The sequence below is a fragment of the Ambystoma mexicanum genome, chromosome 5p (assembly GCF_040938575.1).
Source record: "Ambystoma mexicanum isolate Mex_15411 chromosome 5p, UKY_AmexF1_1, whole genome shotgun sequence".
NCBI lineage: Eukaryota > Metazoa > Chordata > Amphibia > Caudata > Ambystomatidae > Ambystoma > Ambystoma mexicanum.
Genome location: NC_090930.1, coordinates 908,262,481 through 908,287,083, shown reverse-complemented (window position 1 = coordinate 908,287,083; position 24,603 = coordinate 908,262,481). Strand labels below are relative to the sequence as shown.

Genomic DNA, 24,603 nt, shown 5'->3' with positions numbered 1-24,603 from the left:
TAAATGACTTAACTTTTGTCATTGGTGTCTTGCTAAACATCTTGATCCTCGGCATGCTTCTGTTGACTGTGTCTTGTCTTTTATATCGGACCTTGCAGCCTCTGGCATCCATGTCTTATTGTGCAGAACATATTGGTCAGCCATCGCAGCATATCTTTCTACAAAGAATTGCTCTTTTTCTCTGATAATCCAGAGGCTTTTCACAGGTCTCCTCCACCTCTTTCCGGTGGTCAGGCCTCTTCGCTCAAAATGGGATCTAAACATGGTCCTTACTGCTCACAAGTCTTTTGAACCACTGGCCACTACGGAGCGCCAGCATCCTGGAAAAAGGCCTTCAAAATTGCAGTAACTTCTGCAAGAAGAATAAACGAGCTACATGCTCTCGCTGTCGAACACCTGTTCTTGACTTTTCACAAGGATAGGGTTGTGCTTCCCACTACTCCTTCTTTCCTTCAATAAATTGCCTCAGAGTTCTACATAAACCAGTCAATATCTCTCCTGGTTTTCTTTCTGAACCCAGTCTCTGATACGGAAATGGTTTTATGTAACCAGGATGTCAGAAGGGCTCTGAAGATTTACCTTGAAAGAACAAGTGATTTCAGAAGCTCCCCACAACTGTTACTTTTGGGACCCAAAAGGGAAACAGACTTCAAAAGCTTCCATTTCATGATGGATCGCTTCATGCATCTCAGAGGCTTATACAATTCAAGGCCTTCAGCCCCCAAAGGGCGTTCATGCACATTTATTCCATGGCAAAGCGGCTGCTGTTGCCTTCCAGAAATATGTCCCTTGGGAGTGCATTGCCAAGGCTGCTATATGGGCTTCTCCCTCTGATTTTTGTAGACACTATTGTCTTGACCCGAGATCCTGGGCTGATGCCCAGTTTGGCCACGCATTTCTTAGAAACCTGTTCCAGTAAGGGAAATGTCCATCCTCCCGTTTCTTTGGTCAGTGCTGGGAATCTCCCAAAAGTATGGAGGAAAGTGGACGGGACGTAGGAGTATAACAGTTACTCACCGTAGTAACTACTGTACTCCTAGCCCATAGTCCCCTTTTCCGCCATACGCCTGCCCGCCGTCCCCTCATAGGTTTCCTCTATTTTGCTAATGGTCCTTTGACTTTTGGCGATGGAAGAGCGATGCGTGCAGCGGAGCTCAGGAAGGTGGGGTTACGGCCACATGCTCTGCCCCTGCATAAAAATAGGACAAGTCGTTTTTTGATGCTGTCCTGAAGGACTGAATGTCCGAAAAGTATGGATGAAAGGGGACAGTCACTACGGTGAGTAACTTTGTTATTTTGTCACATGAGCACAGATCTATGTTGTCAACTCAAAATCTACAAACTGACTCTGAGGAACACCGTTTTTGTGATTTAACACACTGAAGTAATTCTCTCCTGGAAGCCCATGGATATTTTTCTTATGTATATCTTCTTTGTCATCACAATGCTAGTTGGGACTTGCTTATGTTCATTTTCAAATAGCATGACCCGTTATTTCAAAATGTTCAAATAGCATGACCCGTTATTTCAAAATGTTCTATTTATTTTATTTATTTCACATGCAAAGCACGCAGAAGCCCTCAGGCATCAGGGTGCTGTAGAACCAGTTACACAGGGCCTGAAGGCGATGAAGCATAAGGTTACAGAGGAGCAGTCAGGGTGCATCGTTCATGCAGTATCAAGCAGGTTATAGTTTAGCTTACATGGTAAACCAACATGATACTGTGACCAACATGATATTCTGCAAGCAAAGTATATGATGCAAAAATATACATAATGTGACCAAAATGTTGCATGCTATTTACTTTGTGGATTAACTTCTCTGTACAACCATTGAAGATTATTTATGCACCACAATATTTATAGAGTATGATTTATAGTTGTTGTATGGAGATAATACATATATAAAGGATCATTTAAAAATTCCCATGGAATCAAAATTTCATTGGCAGGCAAGTAGGACTTATTAAAATATATATATATATATATATATATATATATATATATATATATATATAGTATAAATTACAAAGTGAAATTTGTGAAGTGTACTCTTGTAAAATCAGGGCTATTTTGCATTAATTTAGTTACTGTAGTTTACCCATTTATTCCCCAGGTTTGTAAAAAAGAAAAAGAAAAGAACTGAAGATGTCGGATGAAGAATGTTCATTTGAATATTTCAAAAGAAAATTGAAGCACAGCACCCCCGTTTTCTCCATGTTTTCTCAAACAATGCCCTCACTGGATGAAGAGCCTGATTTAGAGTTGCAAGAAACTGTAACAGAAATACAGAAACCTCTGTTTCCACCAAAGATATCTGAAGGGAATATAGAAAACAATCCAGCAGATTCTCCTATATCCAGTATTGGAAAGGCCATTATACGAAAAAGGCCATCCACGGCCTCTGAAGAATCAAGTGAAGATTGCAGGCTGAATATGACTGAAAGTAAATCAACGACAAAAGATCAAGGTGCTTCCAGTTCCTATAAGAAAAAATGTAAACGTATACCACTGCTGGTCTCCTTGCCGAACATTTTAAATGTGCCGGGAATAGCAGATAAACAAAGAAAAGTAAGAAGACCAAGGACAAGTCAAAGGAAAAAAGAGCAGGTGACACACGTTTGCTTGCTTTATAAAACTAGTTAAGAATGTGAATGTTCGGTCAATCCTCACCAGTCACTAAATATATGAATATGGAATGGAAGATCTCGTCATTTTGATGACGATGAAAGTTTGAAAGGCGTGACCCTCTTTGTTCAAAAACCAATGTGAGACATGGTCTATATTTGATGGATGTAAGCGTGGCATGCTTGTTGGCATAAACCTTTATTTAACAGAAAATAAGGAAGAACTCTACCTGTCCCAATGGTTAAAAGGGGTGGGGGGGGGGGTTTCCTGCCTCATACAAAACTAAGGATGATGTCGGAAAGTCTGTCAAAAACAAATAGTACACTGTCCTGTGCCCCAAACCAATTTCCATAGTTCATGATTGATTTCCCTAAGTGAAAGTGCTTCCCAAATTAAAACAATACACAATCAAATATTTTTCCAAGTAATATTGTAAATCATACCTCTCAATATACAAGTGTGTCCATTTGTGGTGAGTTAGTACAAAAAAGATCAAAATTATACAGTCAGTTTTGTATTCAAATAACTGTAGAAAGTGTGTAATCTAAGAACTGTGCCAACTACATGGCCCTCGGTTTTGCCCTCCAGGCTTGGTCAAGGCATCTGTATTCTAAATGAGCCTAATTGGGTATTGCCTCTTTTAGTTAGCTAAGCAGTCTAGGGGTCAATGGGAATAAAGGAACAGTCAATCAAATCAAATGCCATCAATTAACATTGCACAAGTTGCAAACGATCAAATAATTTTTCGTTGACAAAATTAAGATTTGTGAGACATGACATAATAGAAACAAAAAGATAAAAAAGAGATAAAAACAAAATTATTAGTTAACCATATCACACTTGTGGGAAAAGACAACATGCGTTAAAGTAACCAGATTATATAAAGACTTTATTTAAGTCTGTATTGCGAGAAGTCTGATGCTTCAATCATATTCAGTGGATAGAGTTCTGTGAAAGATAGAATGGACCAATAAATGGCTGACTGCTTGCACTATATTTACTTTATCGGTACTAGCGATCTGTACCTTATAGTAAAATTATACACCTTTATCTGGAGTAGCCACATTTTCAGGTAGGTTTCCATATAATTATTCATGATTAGTGTTGTTTCTGAGCCTTCATCCCCTTCCTATGTAAGTGTGGAGCTGAACCTAAGGGGCGTCACAAAATGGTTGATATCTAAACAATACTCTGAATATGTGTTTGGTCTTGCAGCACCACAATCTCATAGCAAATGTATGCTGTACCTCTGTGTTGTCTGGTGGTTATGAAGCGTTCTTCTATATCCACTACCAGTGCATTCCAGTAGTTCTTATGCAAGGTCACCATATAATTGTATCATCATTTATAGGACCTGTAAGAAACATGACCTAATTAGTATTCAGTTGGTCATGGGTGTTCATTATGAATATATACATACTACAAGTACTTTGCTATTATAGCACCACAATCACGTCAAAGGTTTTAAGCTGTACTTCTGTGTTGTCTGGTGGTTATGAGGCGGTCCTATGTATATCCACTGTCACTGCATTCCAGTAGTTTATGTAAAGTCACTGTATAGTTATCTCGCCATTTATCAGACCTATAAGAAATTGCCCAAATTAGTATCACATTGGCAATGGGTAATCCCATCCTTTATCAAATGCTTGATTGTTCTAAAACCCAAGTATTGAAGCGGATTCCCCTTCTTACCTATAGTTTCACAGGTTCAGTTCCCATTCTATCACAGCCATGTTGTCTTGTGTATATGTACGTGATGATCACGTGATTTCTTGCCACTGTAGCTATTATATATTTCTTTGGAGCACACTAAGCTATTTTAGTTCATGAACAATTTTGACAGTATCAATAAGGATACTAGTCTCAGTTTATCATATATTTATTTTCATAAGTGATTCTGTTTAAGAGAATACTGTCAAATGGCAACTAATAATGTGATATACTGTGCATATCATCACACGTGACATCCATATTTAAAACTATTTTGAATACACTTATTCCGAGAGTCCTATTTCTTGAGTACCATGGTGTTCGTTTACATTGATTATTGTGCTTATCTTCAGGCCCCCTTCAGCAATGCCAGAGTTTAATGAGGAATTATTACACATTCTGCACTCCCTGGAAGGTCCCAATCGGGCCACTATCTGTCCAGGCGATATGAATTTCTGGATGGGGGATGAAATCGACAAAGAGGCCATCGAGCTTGAAAGATCCATGAACAATTTAGAATTCCAAGTCATTAACAATGTTACAACCACAGACAAAAACCACAACCTTGATTGGCTGGTTACTAGGAATCTTGTAGCACAGGTCGACCAGACACAGCCTTGTGTCTGATCAGACCACTTTTCCATCGATTGCCATATCCAGCTACCAGACAGGCCCTCCAGAAGACCTAACACAGCCAAGTTAGTTACCAGCAGGAATCTTAAAAAAGATAGACTCCAAGAATCTAACGCATGCCTTAACCTCGTTATGTCAAATACCCTGGACACTGATTTAGCTAAACATCTTCCTCTTTTATATCACAAAAGGTTGACTAGCCTTCTGGATAAAGTGCACCACTTAAATCCAGATTAGTCTTAGACAACCCCAACCGCCAAAAATTGTTTGACCAAGTCGTGACCACATTAAAACAGCCCAAACGTAAATTAGAATCCATATGGTTAAAACATCAAACCAAGGACAATAAAGAAGCCTTGGAACAGGCGGATAACATCTACAAAAATAAAATGATTGATTGCAAAAAACAATTTTACAATCATGAAATATCCAAAGTGACCAACAGTGCTAAGAAACTCTTTGAAACACTCGGACTTCTTGAGAAACCCAATGCCCTCCAAATAACATTCCTACCTACCAATCATGATACCATCACAGTAAAGGCAGCCGTTTAGGATAAAATTATCAAAGCTAGAGAGAAGATGGAGGTAAAGATGCAGGCCCAAGACATCCCTTCTCAATGTCCCCCAAATATAGATCTCAAGACACCAAAACACTGTTTTCCTTCTCTAAAATTAACATCCGCGAAAAGGAAGACATCCTTTCTTCCATGAAGCCTACAGCGTGCTCAGAAAATACTGTTGCGCTGAAAATCATCTTGGAACATGCAATGCTTTTCGCCCTTTTTCTCATGTGGACCGTTAATGCCTCCGTCCGTGAAGGAAAAGTGCCTACATCCATGAACACGGTCACCCTGCTACCAAAAAAAGCCCAACCTCAATCCAAAGGATACCAATAACCTTAGACCTATCACTAATTGCAATTTCTTGCTGAAGGGCTTGGACACGGTTGCCTGTAAGCAGTTTCAAATCTTTATTGAAGCCAATAGTACTCTACGCCACAGACAATCTGGCTTTAGACCGCACTACAGCACAGAGGCTGCCTTAGTGGATCTTCAAGCAAACATGCTCCACATTTTAGAAGATGGCAAAATAGGCACTCAGGCCTAGCTGGACTTATACACGGCCGTCGATCTGGTGGACCATGGCACCCTGAAACAGACTCTACGCAACCTTGGGCAATGCTCGGGCATTGCATTCGACTGGTTTCTCTCCTCATCAGAAAGCTATTCTCGTATTCAGTGGGGCCAAGCAAGCTCGCCCACCGAATCTATCTGGTGTGGAGTACGGCAGGGAGATAGCCTGTTGCCTATTCTGTTCAATCTGTATATCCGGCCTCTTTGTACCCTTCTAAACAACCTCAGGGTGTTTTTTACCAACTACGCAGATAATACCAAGCTGGTCCTAGAAGTTACGGGAGATGACTTGGCCGACACCATAGCCCTGTCTACAATCCATCACCATATCGATGACTGGATGTCATACAACTGGCTCTGCCTAAATTGTAACAAGATCTAATTACTGATTTGTGGCTCAAAGGCAGCACAGGCCAATTTAAGCACAGCCTACTCCAGCTTTCAGATTGGTGCAAGTAGCATCCCTGTCCTTAGCAGGGTGAAAACCTTGCGAATCTGCCTAGAGGCCTCCCTTAATTCTGATTCTCTTTTCCTCTTGACAAAAAATTGTAGCCACTCCCTCCTTCTAAAAACATACACCCATTAATTTGCAGAGACGGCACAGCAACCATTGCCCAAGCCACGATTCTCATAAGACTGCACTACTTTAACACCTTACTGATAGGAGCCTAATCCAAAAATCTCAGTAAATTTCAAGTGCTGCAAAATAGCCCTGTGCGCACTGTTAATAACCTTACTAGGTGGGAGCACACTTCAACTCACAGAAGGGAGCTACATTGGCTAACCATTCTTGAGCACATTTACTTCAAAGTGAGTACTATTATTCACAAATGTGTTTATGGAGAAGCGCCCTCTTACCTGAAGATGCTGGTCCCACTGTATTGCCCGGCCAGAGTAAGTACTATGTACCTCTAACAAAACACAGATTGCTTGTCCCAGGTTGAAATGGGAGATGGGCTTAGGCAGATCATTCCAGGTCAAAGCAGTGAAATTCTGAATTCACTCCCTGCAACTACGACCTATGACCGTAGACCACAATCCTTGGACTTTCAGAAAATCCCTAAAAACCTTGTTATTTAAGTAAGCCCCCATTCGACTGATCAGTGATCATGTCCCATTTCTTCTGTTGGTCCTTTGTGTCTGTGTCACGCACCGATGCCTACAGGCTTTTCTTTGCCTGAGACATAAATAAAATAAATAAATAAATACATTGTTTTCACAGAAGTATGCTACAAAATGGCAGCAGTGATCAAATAAAAGTGAGCCTAATTCCCTCCTCACATTTAAAGTATTAGTTACCCAGTGTCACAAAGCAGCAACTGCACAGGATACAGAGTGCTAAATGTTTTTTTACTGTGCAACTTATGTGATAAATACCATAATAAGCATAAGTGCACAGGTTCATTATAATGAAAATGGCTAATACACTAAGTACACTTGCACTGTGTATTGTAAATTCAATAAAAAGTGTTGAATGATCGCTGGAACCACAATCTTGGTTGTGATGTAGATGCTAAAATGTATCCCGGCGTTAGCCATACAAAAGGTAGAAGCTGCAATGTAAACAACTTTGTTGCTGGATTCCACCATTACAAATTGTTTACTATCACTGTTCCTGGTATGTGTTCTCCTTTATGGCATCCAGAATGTGTGCTATGTTCATATGCCTTAATCTCTCACTAATGAGTTAGGTCATTTTGCTACATATGTTGGCATTGTCCCACATTAAATCCGTCCTTATGCTGAATGCATTCTATCTTTTCATATGGGTTGCATTTCTGTGTCAGAATTGAGATCATGCACAGTAGATCTAAGTTTGTAAATCTATTTGGCTTCCAATTTTTTAAGTTCATGTTCTGTCTCCTCCTCAAATTAGAGGCTTCACATTATCAATCATGACGAATCTCAGTTCTTCTCTTCTTGAGATGGGTATATTTGTGTCCAGTGTTGTGCCAAAAGAAATCTTCGATATTAGCTCTTGATTGAATTCAAATGCTTCCTTATTCGGACACGCACATCCTGAATAGTGCTACACCTGTACATTCTGTCACAAATACATATGATGTTTGCTTTGACAATTAAGAAAGGTATCAATGCAGACATCACACCACCTGGTTGTAAATTTAGAAGGCTTGTCAGAATTTACAAGATCCACATTTATGAAAGCATTTGATATGATTCTGTTGTTCAGTTAGCCAGTTCCCCGGTTTCCCAATTAATTATTTCCATCCCTTACAAATACAAAAACTATATAATAGGTTCCACCCTGACTCCAGAAGGTTGTCTTTCCTTCTGGATGGTTTTAGTTTGTGAATGATGGGGGAATATCCTTCTTCCCCTGGCCGTCACTTGTCTTGTTTGTATAATGTGAAGAACCTGAGGGTGTCCTCACCTCTCATTCCCTAGAATCCTCCTCTCAGGTGGCCAGGGAAAGGCCGATGCTTTTGGATCCCGACCCTGGGTGGAGGCAACTTGGGGAATGGGAAGAGGATACCCTTAGATGACACATGGTATCCTCCTTTCCCCTTTCATAATGAACCATCTATCCCTAAAGCCTGTGTGGGATATTGTCAACCCTTTCCATTTTCCTCCTTCTAAACTGTCCTCCAGAAAAAGAACCTTAGTACTGGCACGAGGAAGAGACCAACTAGGAGGACACATCCTTATTCCACTAAAACACACATAGAGCAGAGATCAAACAGAGGTCCAAATGTTAATTTTATTAAATCAGACAGTACCAAACACCACTCCGGTACTGAGACTAGGAAGAGGACTATGGAGACATACCAGAGGAACAACCAGGCATGTCTGCCTAATGGAGTCCTCCAAAGCCAGGCAAGATAACTCGATGACCCACACCTAAGGCCACTTAACACACCTGATGAGTTTAAAAATGCCAGTCGTTCTGAGAGATGATGAAAGGGCTGGCGGAAAGGAAGTTAGATACACAGGTGGCTGGAGCAGTGCTGCACAGAAGGGGACGTTGTAGCCATGGTCGGCTGTGTGAGGGTCCAGAGATCCTGCTCCCCTAGCGGGTCTAGTGAGGAGAAGCCGTGGAGCTCCCCGTGATCTCAGCCATTGCCAAGGGAAGCTAGGAGAGTGGGCAGTACGCTCTGTGCAGACCACAAGAGGAAGGCAGAGTCTGGAGAAGCCCAACTGGGAGGACGCCAAGAGGAATAATGCTGTTGTGTGCGACCAGTGAATGCAAAACCAATGCATACTCCGACTGGGGGGGCTTTGGTAACATTAAGCAAGTCTTTTGCAAATGCCGATTGAGCGGCGAGGCATTAAAAGTACTGTTGAATACTGGAAAAAGTATTGACAAGATAGTGAATGAAATGAAACAAATTAAAAGCACTTGTGAATACCGATATCGAAGGAAGTGAAACTACTTGAAAGCATTTATGAATACCGTACAGAATTAAAAGTATTGAATGCGCTTGCAAATGCTGCACAGACTGGAAAGTAAATTGAATGCTTACAAACGGAGCGAACGCAAAGTAGTTCTTGAAAGTGAAGTCCAGGAAGACAGTTTATGAAACAAATAGTTGCAAAGTCGAGAAAAAACCATGTAGGGTACGAAGATGAGAAACTAAATAGTGGCCCAAAGTCAAGAGGGGTCCAGGCATTGCAAGTACCTGAGGAATGCGAACAAGAATATTAAAGTGCCTGGTGTCTAAGCCAGCCACGGGACACTGTCTAAAGAGTGGGACACTGAGGAACCAATGAAGCATCACAGTCAGATGGAACCAATGTACTGGCATAATATTGATGGAAAAAGTGGTATTGGTTGTGTGACCTGTAATGGGTGGAGCGTGTGGTCTGACAACTGCGCCTAGACCAACTGCCCTAGTTTGAAAAAGCCAATAAACGGATGTTTGATGTGAAGCTTGTGTGTTGGCACATTCTTGTGTAATAAACTGAAGTTAAGAAACAGACTGTGTTAATTTTGACGCTGGACGTTTTGAACTCATGGGGAGAGAACACCGACTTGAAATGTGTTCTCTTATTTTTGGAAGCAAGAAGGTTTGAACTCTATGGGAAGGTAACCCCAACTAGTTTGAACTTGGGGAAGGCCAAGCTTATTATATGCCAAAAGATGGCGGGAGCACTGAACTTTCTGTTGAACACTATTCTTTTGAGGCTGACTTCCTACACATTGTATACAATGAATTGTGAGTGCAAGTTTAGGTTTTGGAGACAGATACTTGATTTGGACATCCTGACACAGACCATCCTTGGTTTTCTTAGGGTAGAGAAATCCTACCTTAGCTTAGGGCAAGTTACAATTTACTCCATCCTACATTTTAAGTTAAATAAACTTGTTTGTGTACAAATTTGAATCTGTTTTCTGTGTCTTACTTCATAATGCCTTCACAATAGTTCCAAACAGATGGGGAGTGGGGGGTGGAGGGGTGTATTTTACCCAGCCCTTCTCAGGTAACTCTTTATATTACCAAAACAAGTGATATGATATGGTATGATATGATATGTGGCTTCCCTTCCCCAAGCCTTTCCCAGGCTCTTTTAATGGTTGCAATGATGTCTGGTGGTATTACCAGAGGATATAACTTTCCTCCACTGGTCGTCTCTTGTCTTTTGCCAAATTATATTTCTCTCTTCCCCCCCATGTCTTCTCTAGTCTTTGACTAAAGAATGTTTCTGTTTTCATTAGATCTTCTGACCTTTTCCAAAGGATTTCTCTCTCCCCCCTTGGTCTTTTCTTCAGGTTATGTGGGTCCCACACCCCTTTCTCAGTATTACAATGGGTGTGAGTGGTTTATAAATAAAAAACATGTTATCAATGGCATCATACTACAATATTGATTACAAAACCTATGAGTATTTTGGGTTGGTTAATATTTCAAGCTACATATATAGTATATAGGTGTGTGTTTCATCATTACCTAAAACATATCTGATAGCCCCTCCTGAGTCCAGCCCATTACAGATGCAACTTTCCTTACATCATTACACCTACACTCGATATGTTGGCTGTGTTCATCATAGGCAGTGTGGTCTGAAGGATTTCCATTGGTTGACCATTATCTCCCCAAACTTGGATGCTTTGATGAGAAATCAAGATATTAGGGAGACATATGGTTGGAGCAGAGAATTCCATGGTCTGCAATAATTCCAAGTAAAAGTACTCCCCATCATTCCCAAGCCATGTGCCTTACCTGCTCCTTTTTTACTGGGGGGGAGAGGGAGGTGTGTGTGTTTTTTTTGAGTTCAGCAGGTGTCTTCTCAGTACTTGGCTCATAATGAATAACCAATGTTCTTCATGTCTTGATCGGGTGTTAGGTGCCCGTGTTGGAGAATGATTTTCTTCCCATTTACTGAGGTTTTAGCTAATTCTAACATGCATGTTGTACTCATTGTGGCCATTTGGGACACCCTCTCTCTATGGAGTCTTTTTGTATACTGTTCTAATGCATTTGGACATCAATGGCTGTCTGTGCACTTATGAATTTGATTTTCTATGGGAGGCTGCTGTTTTGCATCGTGGCAACTGTTAGCTCATCCCTGCATTCTTCACATCTACTACTTCCTTCCTGGACTCCTGACCTTGGCGCTCAATGTGTACTGTTCTCTGCTGCTTTAAAAGCTACTAAAATATGCAGTGTCTCATCTGAGGCCTTGCTAACATCTAGGCTTGCTGCAGCCTATGTGTAGATAAATGGCTGTTCTCTTGCGCTTCTTGCCTCGTTGACGACCTATATTCATGTCTGGTGATTTTACATTCACCTGGTGCATCTGTCATGCTTACTAGGTGGGAGCACATTTCAACTCTATCCTGCCTATAATTTCATTTGCACTATAAGTGTAGTGTGTCCCTCTCTTGGTTTTCCAGAATCCTCCTCCCTTCTGTGACCCCTACCAGCATTGTGCAACCCAATTAATTGTTTATGGTGGTTGCATTTACATTGGTTGTTTAAATCATTGTTTTTGGAATCTATCTTCATTTGTCTTGCCTTACACCCTTATACTCATGGGGTGGAAGGGCTGCTCCAGCTGGTATCTTCTCTTTAACTGTACGGTAAATGTTGAGGAGTAGGGGCAGGAGTTGGTATATATCAGAGTAGGGGGGAGTAGGTGATACCTACATATACATCTGCCCCGTTACACATTGTCTTGCATATGTAATTCTCATATTCTCAACATATGGATCCATGACCCTCATTGGGGTGCTCCCTCACCCAGTATGTTTTGTTTCTCTGCTTGGTCCCACTGGGACAAAGGAAGATGGTTCTGCACTTCCTCCCAACCACAGCCTCTAGGGTCTCTCAGTGCCTTCTTGGCCCCCCTCTGCATACATTCTAACTTGCTCCGCGTGGGTTCCAGTCCTGGGCAACATTGTCAAGCTACTCTGACTTCCCGTGGGCTTTCGCGGCCTTCTCTCGACTTTTGGTGGCTCCACCACGCTGGTTTCTCCCTGCACATTGGGTCTCACCTAGTTCACTCCCTTTCTGCCCCTAGAAGTTGGGTTTCCCAGCCTTCAGGTGAGCCTTGTTTCTGTTCAGCCTTTTCAGACGCCGACTTCCTTCTCCATGTATCCAGATCTGCAGCACGTCGTCTCTGCGCGGCTTTGCTCCCCAGCTCAATGTTTCTCTGGGGTATGACTAACCCTGAGGAGAGTGCTCTGTCAGTTTTTATGGTAAGTCGTCTTTCGAATCTCGGATAGCTAGTATGTTTGTCTTGGTTCCGCGTAGGGCTCATCATTTCCCCGCTCTTCTTTGTGTCAGTACTTCTGAAGCCATCTACTCCCACTCTTTCCTCACTCTTCCTCATCACAGTATTGTCTATCTGATAAACGGGGCTACTATGCATTAAGCAAATAACAGAAGAAAGAGGAGACCTAAAGGGTGGGGGTGCTTGGTCCCTATCCGTGTTGTGGGGTAAATAATGTGAGGCAGCATAGTAGTTGACATACCGCGCTCCCCTTTGATAGTATTCCCTTCTCCCGCAGAGGGGGTCACCTCCCATGGGATCCTCCAACTGAGTACCACCCCCAGTGGGACTATCAGGTAGCGGCCTCACCTCTCTGGCCCGATGGGCAGCGTCCCCCTTAAGGGAACAAGTGATGACATCAAGTGATTTGTCACACCGACCAGATTCCTCAGAAGGTTGGCGTAAATTGTTGGATTTGAAGGTTGGCCTACAAAGTATTTTGGTTTAAGCTTCAAAGTTAGAAGGTAGAATCTCTGACCAAGCTGGTAGGTTACTCAGTGTAAGGGTACACCTAGAAACCATTTCTGCTCTTTAAGGGAGGCATGGTATCACAAGTGACACAAGAGGTACACATTTTAAAACCTTTATTAAAATCTTGGGGTTTGGAAAAACTCCTACTTTGCCCTATAGCTATGATGGGAGTAGTCTCTACCATCGAATAATACAGAAAGCACAGTCCTACTTAGTCTGTCAAATCAAAATGGCCTATACTAAAAAATAAATAATGCCTGCCCTATCTCTTATGCAAAAAGTGTGTAAAGGGAAATGTGTATGCAAAGGAAAGTCGGTGTTCTAATATAAAGGATCAAGATGGCTGAGTCAGCTTTCCTTCCCACGTTGGACAGCATGGAGTAAGGCACCCCTGTAGACAGGATGACAGACACTGGATCATATATATTTTTTTTAAAAGGCTGTTCAATAAATGGGTCAAGGCCTGCTTGGTCTTCCACGTTAGTCACTTAAGTACACAAAAACATTCTTTCACAATTCAACAAAATTCACGTAGGTCTCCATCTGTCGGGCTCGGACCTCTCAAGAAAAGTACCTGATTCAACGTAGATCTCCCTCTGTCTGGCTTGGAACTCGAAATCACTGCACTTGCAGGGGCTCCCTTCCCCAAGCTTTATTCACATTCAACAATAGCACCTTCTAGGCCTCCCTCAGTCGGGCTCGGACCTTTCACTGATGTCGAAGACTTTCAAATGTGCAAGCTTTTTCCACAAATCTTCACAGGACCACTTCCACTCTTCCTTAAGATATTTTCCCAGTGTGCCTTGGTCTGGGTAGTTCAAAAAGTTCAAAGAAGTCTTTCTCTTAAAGCAATCACCTTTTAACTTCCCCTTTTGTCAGGGTTAGTCTTCACTATCGTGTATCTCAAAGTTCATTCAATTTGTTGCTTTATATCAAACAAACATTTTGTGAAGACTTTTGAGTGGGCTGTTTCTTTTCACCGACCACTCTGCTACTCTATCACTGGCTTCACAGTTACCACTGACTTTAAAGTTCACCATAGGTTTGCTTTCTTTCGTGTCTCATCAGCATGTGTGCAACCTTCATTTGTGAGATACTGTTGCGGTTTCAATCTTTCCATGGCACAAACCGGCCTTTCATGTCTTTTGCTAACTCACCTATTGTGTGCATTCTGTTCTGCGGCTTTGATTCACAAGTCAAGGTTAATACCACAAGCTTGGCCTCGCCTCCCCAACTCTGTAGTTCACCCCGGAGGGTCGCTGGTGACCGTGAAATACAATGCAAGCTTCTTCTTGTCTGGGTTCTGGCCTTCTCTGCGTATCTGTTTCCTGGACGCAGCAACCCCCTGCAGGGATGTTCAGGGTTTCCCAGTCCCTCACTCTGGTCCCTTGATCGGTTGTCCTGCTCCAGTAGGTTTGCCTTCGCCCCAGAAGATCTGCTCCTTCTCGTGTGTCTCCATCTGAGTGTGTCTCCATGCTTTGCCTTTTATCCCTGTCGCGGGAGCTAATGGGTATCGGATGTATGTGATAAAGTTCAGATGCCTGACTTTGCCTGACTTTAACGGTATATGTCCAATGGGATATGTAAGGGTTAGCCGCTTTTCTCTCATTTCTCTTCTTCCTCTGCCCAGTATTTGTGTAGAAAAGGGGGTGTTCGGGATGTTGGAGAATCCTATAAAATGGGATGAGGTATGGGAAAGGGGGATACCGCATCTCACCATCGGTTGTCTCACCCCCCCTCCCTGAAGATCCCTCACCCAGGTGATCCTCCCGCACTGGTCCACCCCCAGGGTCCAAATGGCGATGTCTGTGCCCTGGCCACCTGAGAGAGAGAGATCCCTGGGGACTAGCAAGTGAGACACCCTTTAGTTTCTCACAGCTTCTCACTCAAGGATCTTTTTTGTCCAAACATTGAGCTTTTTCAATCGTACAATCATAAATCTTTTGAGAAGACAGCTGGAGGACTAAGACTGAAAAAGAATGTTGGTGAGGGCCAATGCAAGAAGATAAAATGTGAGTGTTTAGAAATGGGCTCTGGTGAGGTGTCAGTGAACTGGAACCCATAGGAACTGTTAATTTTATTGCATAATGCTTTCCCCGTGCTTAGGAATATTGGAGTGGGAGGCAGTCCTTTCATTACTCCTAGTAAATAATAGGTACCAGTTGGTCACTGTTCAGGTTCAATTACCAGCATTCTGCCACACATCAGACAGTGATAGCGGGATCAGAACTTCCATGAGAGATTGGCACTCATTTCACTTCGTCCCAGTTTTTCCAAATTCTAGAGTAAGTTCTGTCCATTTAGCTTACCATAACTGGGGAATTGTTTTGGTTTAGGATGTTGCTCTGCATCCATGATGTTCCGTTTTCACTGAATTTCAATATTTATTTTCTTAAACTGAATGTTTAATGATATTCCAATACTGCTTGTAAGTTATTTAATAATTCCTCTTTTCACATACATGATATAACGATTACAGCGCATTTAACCACCATACTTTTTGCAGTACACATTGATGTTTGTCACTTTACTCAGCCCATGCTTAAGGTGTAAGTTCTGGTTGAATTGCCTGAGGCATGAGGTTAAACTATGCCTCAACCCTCCCCATGATACCCACTTGACCTGCCTGTGGCCCGGCCCAGTGGCCACTATGCCACAGTGAGCGTGTGGACCACTGTCCATGGCTTATAGCCTGGGACAGTGACCCCAAGCTCTCAGGCATGGGCTTCAGCTTTATTCCACAAGAACTTTGCAGACAAAAGAAAATACATGAGGAAATATATGCAATACAGCTGTCCTATTACCGTGATATTGTGATGAATCTGCGATGGTAACTCACAGAAACCTGGTCTGGAACCCTCCTCATCTGGCAAGGGAAAGGCAGATGCTTCCTGATCCCGACCCTGGGGGAGGAGTACTTTGGGAAGATCACATGTGGGGGCGGGGGAGGCAGGAAGACTGGGACAACCCCCTATTTAACGTTCCCCATAATCCCACACTTTTGATGGCTGTTTGCCAAATTGCAGAAGTTGAAATAACAAACTTTGTTGAAGGAAACAAAAAGTCCCATAATCCCAGAAGCACTGGGACGAGGAAGAGTACTGAAGAGACATGCAGTTGTAACAGGCAATCAAGCCTAACAACCCACACCTGAAGGAACCTGGGAGGCATAAAGGCGACCTTGTGCATGTAGGAAGGAGAAGAAGGAGCTGGAACATTTGGTGTAGCAGTGGAAGCAGAAGGAAGGCACAAGGCTGTCCAACGAAGCAGAAGTGGCAGAACAAGAGGGACGCCAGAATGTGAAAACATCAAATTTCACCTGCGTCTTCTGAGAGGGTCCCGTTTCCCCAAACTCTGAAGTGCAGAGGCTGCGCAGTGGAAGACGTGCAGGAACAATAGTTTTCCACATGCGAGCCTGAATGCCATGGTTGCTGAGCTGCGGACGTGCAAGAGACTGAAGCAAGAAGCAATTGTCAAGCCGAGGCTCTCGGGAGTAGGAAAAACTCCCAAAACGTATGGCCGGACAGGAGAAACCTCTTCAAGAGAAGGGTTTGGATCCTCAGTGATACAGCAGCAGTAGAGGTTGGGGTAAAAGTCGGGGAAGCAGTGCGACCCGCAGAGCAAGTGTATAACAAGCCAATGAGTGAAACACTGCATTCTAATACATTGCCCAAGCCTTGCTGTTAACAGTAACCAGCTCCTTATTAACTTGGCTCACAAAGTTATGAGAATAGAAGTTGTTGTTTGCGTTCAGAAATCTCAGAACAATGGAAATATATTGCTCGCATGTAACGTGAATGACCCCTTATTTGCGTAAAAAGCTAAACGTCTTTAAAATCCATTTCCATTATTAAAAGACTTTCTGTTTAAGGGAGTCATCACGTGTTGCTACTTAAGGAGAGGGAAAGCTGCTAAAACCATTATCGAACACCAAACTTTGACAATATAAAAGTTACTATCTTTAATGTGGGAAAACTGTTATTGAGTGGTCACATGTGCCTAATTTGAAGTTTCTACAGAAAGACTGAATCTTAAACTGTATCCAAAAGTGACATGATTTCAATTTCTATGAAGTTAAAGAATATAAACGGTTGAAGAGAAGAACGAGGATTGCTCAAGCCAAGAGGTTCCCCAGTTTAACAGTGAAACCAACCTTTCTCCGAGTTAAAGAGCAATTCAGCAATAGGGTGAAGTTACGAACAGTTAATTGGCCTAAAACAACAGTGTGCAAGTATTACCTGAAACTAAGTGAGTGGCACCAAGGCTTCTGGGTAATTGATTGGGCTGATAGCTGGAAAAAGGTGCAGGTAAAGTTGGGGAAGGGGAACTGGTTGCTTCAAAGATTATTTTGATGCAGACTCAACCTGTAATGTCCACAACTGTGGAAGCCAGAGAGAAGTGAGTCTTAAAGGCACACCCAGGATGTTATTGTGACAGATAGGCAAAAGAGGCAAAGAGGCTGCCCCTTTGGAGAAATCTATACAGAGGAAGAGTGCCTTGCCTACCTGAGGATGATGAAGTGCTTTAAAAATCGATCTGGTCAAAGTCTATCTACAAGTCATAGAAGCTGTGGCAGTAGTCCAAAGTATTGAAACTGAAGAGGTTATATCTGGTTTTCAGTATATGCTATATTGCCGTTGTCTAACTTGCAGGGTCTTTCTACACTGTCTACTCTTGGAGGAGGGGAGCGAACCATCAAAACCGTAGGCTCCAAGCGGAGCGCAGTGGAGGTGCGTGAGGTGTAGTTGCAGTCGGTGCAGTCAGCACCGGAGCACTGGGACACTGCACCCCCCTCTTCATCTGGTGGTGGAGACTCTGGAGGCAAATGGGGAGGTAAACGTGGCTATTCCTTTCTTGCCTTTGTTGACGGAACCGCCCCCTTGGTAAGTTTCACCTATTATTAACTTTCCTATTTCTGTCTGTGCATCATAGGAGTGTGATACCCCATCACTGTATGCAGTATTATAGCCCGCCACAGCCCGCTTAACACCAACTCCAATTTTCTATCACCTTCTGTTACACCTCTCGAGAAAGTGTGATCTTTTGCTTTTTACATTTCCCGTTCCATTGGAGCCTGTCCGAACGATTGGATTTTAACCACTAATATTACCTTCTTTCGCATAAGTTCTACTACCTCCCACCATCTTTACAGAAAATGCCTGGGAGAGTTTGAGCTCGAACATCAATATACAACGGAAACCTGCACCATACACTAAAACACAACTAGGAGAGGGTGCCCGATGTTGTGCCATGGGCAATAATGTGAACTCTTCTAGAGCACGGGTCACTATTGCTTACCCCTAGGTGGGTAAGCAACATGGTGACCCTGGAGCCGGTACCATTGACTCCTACTTTTCTACCGAACCCAAACCTATGCATCCCCCCCTCCAGAGACCCCCCAATGCCAACTTGGCTCCCTGTGGCGAGAAGTCAGGCAGTGAGCACAACAGTCCCCATTTAGACATGTCTTTCTTGGTGATGGATAACAATCACTCTCTACTTGCTCTGGGCCATTTCCTCTGTGACTCGCTTGCCCCCAACATGTTGTACCTATAGCCCCAGATTCAGGGGGGCAGCAGGTCCAAAACAAGCTACCAATTGAGGAATGGGTTGAGGAGCAACCTTTGCTAAAACGCACGGTGCATGAATATGAATCAAAGTAGGAGCCTAGCAAAAGACTCTCTGCATCACCTAATATGTGTCCCCTGGATGACAGGGGTACGGGATCATACGGGACATCATTGTCTGTCTTGAGCACAACTGTCCACACTGCAGTATGCTATGAAAGTGCTGCTGAAGATGTGTGATAAGATCTTGGGGGAGGCCTCAGTGCTGACAAGTCAAAGCATTCCTCAACCTAATGAAGATGGAGACCTTGACTGATTGAATGCTGCAGCCGTCACCTTTATGTCCCACAATCTGGCCCCTTCTGAGGGCCATTCAGTGAATTCTTCAATAGGGAGAGAGGATGCCATCAATGATGAGTAGGCGGAGGAAATAGCTGAACTCCCAAGCAACCTTCTGCCATCTTCCTGACCCAGAAACAATGCAGGAAACTGAAGAGTTTTAAAGGCAAGGACAAATAACGGATCTACTGGTCAAAGGCAAATGGGCTGCAGCATCGCTGAGGTCTCCATTACAGAATCTGCAATACATAAAAGGTATATCGAACGGTACCCTTACGAGTGAGGTTTTAACTGACAAGTCCCAAAATTACATGAATGTAGTTTCGAGGGGATTGGGTCCTACGACGTATTACATATCTATGACAGTAATCACCACAGCTGTGCTGCTTTGGAAAATCTTTCGGCGTCCGGCGTCGATGACGTCGATACGTTGTCCTTGAGGGTCTCCGTCGAGCCGACATCACCGGATGTTATAAGGTAGGACGCACAATGCCCATAGCCTCAGTTCCGTTTTTTTCCACGAACGTGTTCGCTTCGGAGATCTCGGCACGCCTCGACTCTTCTGAGTTCTGTTCTTTCAGTTCCTCGAACCTGTTTGTTTGTGATATTGCATGATGTCTTTGTCTTCTTCTAACCCGTGGCCGGGTTTAAGTGTTGGGACTGCGGGTCCAAGATGATGTTGACGGATTCGCACGTCGCTTGCCTCTGGTGCCTCGGTGAGGACCACGACATGGATGACTGTGTGGACTGCCAGTCTCTTACTTCAAAGGCCTTGCGGAGTGTAAGAAGAAGCTTTCTGTAGGTATGGTGGTCAAGCCCCAGAAGTCGAGGTCTACCAGCCATTCGACTGAGGATTCGAGGGGCGACTCTCTGCATCGTTGTTGGTCTGGGGGTCTTGGTCCCGGAGTGGGTCCGGCCATTCCTCTGCCTCTTCGAGGCACTCAGGGAAGCGCCGGCACCAGTCACCTTCCCTGTCCTCGTCCAAGCACTCCGCCCGTCGGCGGGTTGCTTGTCCCAACTGCATTCCACTCCTGCCGAATGGGATTAATTTCGGCAGGAGATGATGATTTTTCAATCGCAGGGCTCCGGTCTGTCAGCGCTGTTGAAAGACGCCAGCCGTGACCGTGCTAGAGACACCACTTGCATGCCTGCGGGCTTGAGCGGTCGTCGTGATCACCGGGCACCTTCGAGGTCCCGGTCGGACAAGGATGGTTGCTCTAGACATGCCCGTTCCAGGTCCCGGTCCTCCACGCCCTTGAGACCATCGGAGCCTGTGAAGTATTCGAAGAAGACATTGATGCCTTCGGCGCCGAGGTCGTCGAGGGACTCTCCTTAGGCTCTGCCTCTGAGGAAACCATTGACGCCATCGGCACTGAAGCTGTCGAAGGACATTCTCGGGTATCCGCCCTCAAGGACTGTGTCGAAGCTGTTGGCCCAACGCTTGATGTCGACGCCGATTCCCTCGACACCTTTCGAGGCTGTTTTGTCAGAGACACCCCGCGGCACGGTGGAACCCCTTAGAAAGGCTCTGGACAAGACTAAAAACATTTTTATCCCTTATTCTCTGCCCCCATTCCAGCCTCTGGATTATATTTCTGAGGATGGGTTGGTTCCGGATACGGTACCAGATGAGATTTTGTATGGTCATAGCCAGATTGAAGACCTGCGTCAGTCGTTGCACGATGCCAATGGTCTGGACACCTCTCCGGGGGTGGAGTTCTCTAGGCTTGGCACCCATGCCGAGTCCTCGTACCGTCGCCTTATGTCGAGGGGTACGGAATACTTGGGGTGGTCTGCACCACCAGTGGATTTTCTGCAGGATGACCTGATGGATATCCTCGACCAAGGTCCACCGACTGACCCGGTACTGCCATTTCATATGGCCTTGCAAAGAAGGGTGGCAGGGGCTTGGACTGCCCCGGAGAGTCTCCCAGCAGTGAGCAAGTCTTTGCCGTGAAAATACCGTCCAGCCAGTAGCAACCCCTGCTACTTGACCACGCACCCCACTCTGGAGAGTTTGGTGGTGCAGGCGGCTACGGCCCCAGCATAGCAGGCGTCGTATCCTACCATCCTTCCTGATAGAGACAAGTGTTTAGATGGCTGGGCGAAGAAAGTGTTTTCTTCAGGGGGTATGGCTTTACAGGCAGCCAACTCTGCGTGTGCCTTGTCACGTTTCACGCACACTCTGTGGAACTGTATTTCGTTAGCGGCTGATCATATTCCCGAAGGGGAGGAATGGGATGGTTTCCTTGCTATGGTGCAGGATGGCAAGGATGCCATGTGTGAGTCCGTTCAGTCGGGTCTGGACATGGTAGATTGTGTCAGCCGGTGCAGGGCGGTGAGCACCGTAATACGCAGATTTGCGTGGTTGCCGAAGTCGGGGTTTGCTACTGAAGTGCAAGCCCGGCTCCTCAACATGCCCATTGATGGTGAAGATCTTTTTGGCAGCAAGGCTGACGAGAGCCTTGAGGTTGCAGACCTCCAAAGCTGCAGCAAAGTCGTTGAGCGCTCAGTTGACCAACCTCTGCCTTTTCGTCCTACATGACAGCAATGGAGGGGAGGTTCCTTTCGATATTACTCATCCTTTGGTAGATCGAGAGGAGCTGAAAGTCAAAGGGGCCACCGTAGGAGTACCAGAGGTGGAAAACAAGGTACTAGAGGTGCCAAGGCCGCTCGGGCAGTTTCCCCTTTACCCTCGGGCAATGCCACAGCCGCTTCAGCTCAGTCATGAGGGCATGTCCCATGGTTCGCCGGTTGGGGGAAGGCTGGTGCAGCATCTTGTAGAATGGCGTGCCATTACTTCAGATGTGTGCGTTCTGAAGATCGTAGCCCACCGCTACTGTCTTCCTTTCCGGCAGAGGCCTCATGACAATCCAAGAGGGAATCTCTCTTTAAAGAGTCAGGATCCGCTCCTTGCGCAGGAAATGCAAGTCCTGCTGGAGAAAGGCGCCATAGAACTGGTGCCTGTAGCGGAGAGGAACAAGGGATGGTATTCCCTTTATTTTTTGATTTTGAAGAAAGACGGGGGATTGAGACCCATCATGGACTTGCGCGGTTAAAACAAGCTCCTCGGGAAAGACAAGTTCAAGATGGTTACTCTCTCTCAAGTCCTCCAGGCCCTTCAACTTCAGGACTGGTTGGTGTCTCTCGACCTCAAGTACGCTTACTTTCATGTGCCGATCCATCCCAAGCACAAGAAGTACCTGAGGTTCGCGGTTGGCGACTCGCACTTTCAGTTTCGGGTCCTGCCGTTTGGATTGACCTCCGCCCCGAGGGTTTTCACCAAGCTCATGGTGGTGGTGGCAGCGCATCTCTGGAAAGGGGGGATTCACGTCTACCCCTACCTGGACGATTGGTTGATCAGGGCGCGCTCTCCAAAGCAATTCCTGGATCATCTGTCCGTCACCTGCCACTCCCTTCACAAGCTGGGCTTCTCCCTCAACTTTAAGAAGTCCCACTTGACGCCAGCTCAGCAGCTCCAGTACATCGGAGCAGTGCTCGACACATCCCTGGGGCAGTGGTTTCCTCCCCAGGTGAGGGCTCTTCACATTCAGCAGATGGTATACAAGTTTCGACATGCCCAGAGTCTCCCGGCGTTCAAGTTCTTGAGGTTGCTCTGCCTCATGGCATCCTGCATTCTTCTGGTGCCAGAGGCCCGGTTGCGGATGAGATCTCTATTATGGGCTATCAAGCTACAGTGGCCACAGTCCTCCGGCAGGATGTCGGACCCTGTTCAGGTGCCGCCCTCGGTCGCTCAGGACCGTCTGTGGTGGGCCGACGAAGGCAATCTGATGAGGGGGGGCTCCATTTTGGCTACCCTGGCCGGAGGTGACGATCGTGACGGACGCATCCCTCACGGGATGGGGAGTTCATGCCAACGAGTTGAGTCAGCTGTCACTGGACTCCGTCAGAGTCCAGACTCCTTATCAATCTGGTGGAGCTGAGGGCCATCCAGCTTGCCCTGAAGGCTTTTCTGCCGACTGTGCGAGGAAAGAATGTCCTGATTCTGACGGACAACACAGTGGCCATGCACTACCTCACCAAAAAGGGGGGGGGGGCAGGGTCACTTCCTCTGTGCAGGGAGGCGATGCAGCTCTGGTTCTGGGTCATCTAGCAGGAAGTTTCGATCTCGGCAGTTCATCTGGCTGGAGACAAAAAAAGACAGCAGACGCTCTGAGCAGGCAGAGCGCAATCTCTCACGAGTGGGAGTTGGCTCGGGAGATTCTCCTGGAGATTTTTGCCCTTTGGGGGGCCCTCCAGTGGATCTCTTCACCTCCAGTGTCAACCAAAAGTGCGAAAGGTTCTGCTTGTGGGAATTTCCTCCAAGAGGAGCCTTATGAGACACGTTCGTGATGGAGTTATCATTCCCACTGCTGTACGCGTTTCCTCCAGTCCCCGTCATCCTGCAAGTGCTGCAGAGGTTATGAAGGTTCTTTTCCCGGATGATCCTCATTGCTCCGGCATGGGCCTGGAGGACGTGGTACCCAGACCTTCTCGACTTGTCCATCTGCCCTCCATGTCGTCTTCCCTACCGAGACGATCTGCTCTCACGGGAGTGGTTCAGGTTCTCCATCCAGAGGTCGGATCCCTCAACATTCACGCTTGGCTTCTGAAAGGTTGAGGTATAAGGATTGGGACCTCCCTGAAGACGTGATGGAGGTGTTGCTTTCGGCCAGATGGCTGGCAACAAAGTCCCTGTACCGTTGCCGTTAGAGAAAGTTTTGCGACTGGTGCAGGGTTAAGAATGTGGATACTTTTTCATGTGACATTCCTGTGGTTCTGTCTTTTTTGCTTTCTTTAGCCCACAAGGGCCTGCAAGTGGGTACCATTAAAGGTTACCTGGCGGCGCTGTCCATATTTAAGTGCTTGTCTGAGGAGTGTTCTTATTTTAAGATCCCTTTTAATTTCTCAGTTTCTGAAAGGGCTCACTAATGTGTTCCCTCCGTCACCTTTCCAGGTACCCGGTTGAGATTCGAACCTTGTTCTCAAGCTTCTAATGGGTGCTCCATTTGAGCCTTTACATTCTTGTCCTTTAAGACTGTTAACCCTTAAAACTGTATTTTTAGTTGTGGTCACTTCTGCTCGCAGAGTGAGTGAGTTACAGGCACTTTCAGCTAAGCCACCCTTCACTGAGTTCATCCTTCCTTTCGTCCGAAAGTGGTGTCGGATTTTCATTTAAACCAGAAGGTCATTCTTCCGGCATTTTATCCTCCTCCGCATCCTGGTAAGGACGAGGAGAGGCTCCAAAGGATAGATCCTAGGAGAGCTTGAAGTTTCTACATTTCATGCATGTCCCAGGTCAGAGTGGACAATCCGCTCCTAAGCAGACTCTGTCTAGATGAATTATCTTGGCAATTTCTGAATGTTACCTCTTGACAGGTAAGGACC

At 45.1% G+C, this 24,603-nt stretch overlaps 1 long non-coding RNA gene across 2 annotated transcripts in view; it reads left to right on the top strand.

Moving 5' to 3' along the window:
• The window catches only part of LOC138481724 (uncharacterized), a 389,601-nt gene that overhangs the window by 218,309 nt on the left and 146,689 nt on the right, over positions 1–24,603 (top strand). For both annotated transcript variants that reach the window (XR_011274359.1, XR_011274358.1), the window contains exon 2: positions 2,117–2,610. This is a non-coding gene — a long non-coding RNA (uncharacterized lncRNA). The remainder of the gene's footprint in view (positions 1–2,116; positions 2,611–24,603) is intronic.